The 2,970-nt window shown below is 35.0% G+C and overlaps 1 long non-coding RNA gene across 1 annotated transcript; it reads left to right on the plus strand.

Moving 5' to 3' along the window:
* Positions 1-1,299: 1,299 nt before the first annotated feature.
* Positions 1,300-2,759, plus strand: LOC124206014. The gene is made up of 5 exons (XR_006879536.1): positions 1,300-1,488; positions 1,557-1,602; positions 1,667-1,816; positions 1,878-2,438; positions 2,500-2,759. It is a non-coding gene; the product is annotated as an uncharacterized LOC124206014 (long non-coding RNA).
* Positions 2,760-2,970: the final 211 nt, after the last annotated feature.

The raw sequence follows: 2,970 nt of genomic DNA on the forward strand, positions 1-2,970 counted from the left end.
GATCCCGCACCAACCATTGACCTAATGATTCATCTAAAAAGGGTTGGAATTTTTAAATTAAGGGAAAAACAGCATTTGGTCGTAGATGCTTTGCTTGCGAAAAAGAATTGTCTTGTTGTTATGCCAACTGGTGAAGGAAAATCTTTGTGTTTTCAACTACCGGAAATTATTGACTCTGTTGTCACGGTGGTTGTTTGTCCGTTGGTTTCGTTGATAGTTGATCAAGTGTTTCATTTGAAGAAACTCGGGATTCTGTTTATACGAAATTTATTTTTACATAATTTGTTATGCTACATGGTTATTTTTTCCTTAGATAGCTGTGGAACACCTAAATCGCACGGTGAAAGAAACCAACGCAATATTTCTGAATCTTGGAAAAAACAAACCAGGTAGTTTTGTTTCGTACTAATGTATGTTTTGATGTTTGCAGTAAAATGACGACAAGTTCTTTTTAGACAGAAAGCTGGTGTATCTCACCCCAGTACGGAATGTAATTGCCCTTAAGGATACTCAAAGCAATAGGTTAAAGTCTATGCTGGTGTCGTTGTTCAAGAGGAAGTAGCTGGCACGTTTTGTGATTGACGAAGCTCACTGTGTTCCTCAATGGGGACAGGAATTTCGGTATGACATTTGTTTCGTTTTGGAATGTGTACAAGTTCATTTTTTTCTATTTCAAATAGTTCCGATTACCTCAAGTTGGGCCTTTTGAAATCGTCATTTCCAACAGTTAGCACAGTTGCTTTAACTGCCACGGCGACACCTCAATCTAGAGTCGAAATCAAAAGTTTGCTTAACCTACGTAATCCTTGCGAGTAAGATTTTCCCGTCTTTTAATGTTCCTCGGCATTACGATTGTTGTCTTATTGTCATTTTGTGCAGCAAATTTACCAAGTTTATTGCTCATATGGCGGCTGTTTGTCCACAGTTTCTGTCCAACCATGCTTTCATAGCAGCGCATATTTTGAAGGATCATGAATTTTTAATTTCAATTTCTCGTTCACGACAGTGTTCTTCAATTTATTATCTTGAAATTACTTCGTAAATGTAATTTTATTTTATATTGTTTCTGCTGTAATGTGCGTTTCTCTTTTGGCATATTTCTTCTCCACTGGAAACCTTTTAAAGTTGCTTTCTTTGAAGCCATTTTTTCTTCTAGTTCTTTAGTCTTGTGGGATTTTTTATTTCGGCAATTTCGTCCATTTTCTCACTTTTAATATTTTTGATATGTATATGCAAAAGAATAATTTCTTCGTGTAAGCGTCGGAATTTGATATTTCATCATCCGCAGTTGATCGAAGATATAACTAAAAATTTGAAAAGCGACTTTGCCAACCGATGCACAATTATTTATTATTTCTCCATAAACGACTGTGAGATGCTTTCTCGTCAACTTGTTGACGTTAGCATACCGGCTGATTTTTATCATTCACATTTACTGGAAGTCGCAAAATCAAATCGTATTATAACTGGATGGAAGGTCTATCTCTGGTATGGTATCTTACTTTTTTTATTTTGCGAATCAAGTTCTTGGTTTACTAATACAGTTTTACTTTTAGGTGATGTGTGCCACGTTATCTTTTGGCATGGGCATCGACAAGAGAGGTATTACGGAATATTGTGTTTTCTTCCTCTTTTTGACCCCATAGTTGTTTTCCTTTGCCAACAGATATGCGATTTGTTATACACTTGACGATGCCAAAGTCAATGTAAGGCTATTACCAAGAGTGTGGTCGAGCCGGACGAGACGGCAACATTTCTCACTGCATTCTGTACTATATATACAAGGACAGTTACTACATTCACCAAATGGTTGAAAGTAGTATTTCATATTTTTCTTTTGTTGTTTTGCAAGTTTAAAAGTCTTTTATGTTGTTTAGAGGGCGACGCATACGATGCCGGATTCTTCCCTGAAACAGAAAGACTAAAGGATGTGATGAACTATTGCGAGAACACGTCGTCTTGCAGGATGTATTTAATTTTGCAACAATTTGGAGAAAGTTGTAGTAAGAAGGCTTGCAACCGGAAAGCCAAGTGCGAAAATTGTCGCATTGTTGCTTTGCGTTGGTGTGTTACATGTTGAATATTTAATATTCTTATTTTGCTGTAGAACTGTGTTATAGATGAAGATGTTACAAAACAATGTGCAGCTATAATTGATTTAATTGGTAAACCAATTTTTCAGGGGAAAAGTGTTACCATTTTCTTGCTGTAGATGTGCTGAGATGCAGCATTTCCCAAAAAACTGTCGACAGTGGTACTTAACCGTTGACTTTGTTGCAATAGTTTCAAATTAATTTATTGGATGTATTTTAGGATTTTTTCCGTACCATATTCATGGTTTATTAAAGAAATGGCCGAAAAGTGTGAGCGCTTCGTAAAATTTCTTGTCTTGCGAAATAATCTTAGTGAAGATCTCGTGTCTGGTAACAAACGCAAAGGTTTTTTTTTCAATATAGTGATTTTCTTATAACAAAATGTTTATTGATTTTATTTCGTTAGGTCGTACTGCCTTGACCTTCTCAAATTTCTGCTATTACGTCTTTATCGTCTTCAATTTCACTTTCCGGTACTGAACATATGGATATTAGTGGTGATTGTTCCGACGAAGACTTTCAAAGTACCAGTCTATTGGTATCCGTGGCAAGAAACGCAAATATGAAAACTAAATGTGGCATTTGTTGTATGGAAATGTTTTTTTTAGTTTTGAAACATTTTTTGTTTAATTTGAAACATATTTTGGATTTCATTCTAAACAAATTTTAAGTGTATAGCAAAGTATACCGATAATTTCAAACATGAATATATGTTTTTTTTCTGATAAAAAAGAGTGTATATTTGATGTAGCTGCTAGCTGTTGATGGTTGAAGTTTTTTTCAAAATAAAGAATGAATGAAGAAAGTTTATGGCAAATAAACATTTGTAGGAGGCAAAAAAGTAGATGGAAATAAATGTAGTAACAGCGAGACCATA

Source organism: Daphnia pulex, chromosome 10, assembly GCF_021134715.1.
Source record: "Daphnia pulex isolate KAP4 chromosome 10, ASM2113471v1".
Taxonomy (NCBI): Eukaryota; Metazoa; Arthropoda; class Branchiopoda; order Diplostraca; family Daphniidae; genus Daphnia; species Daphnia pulex.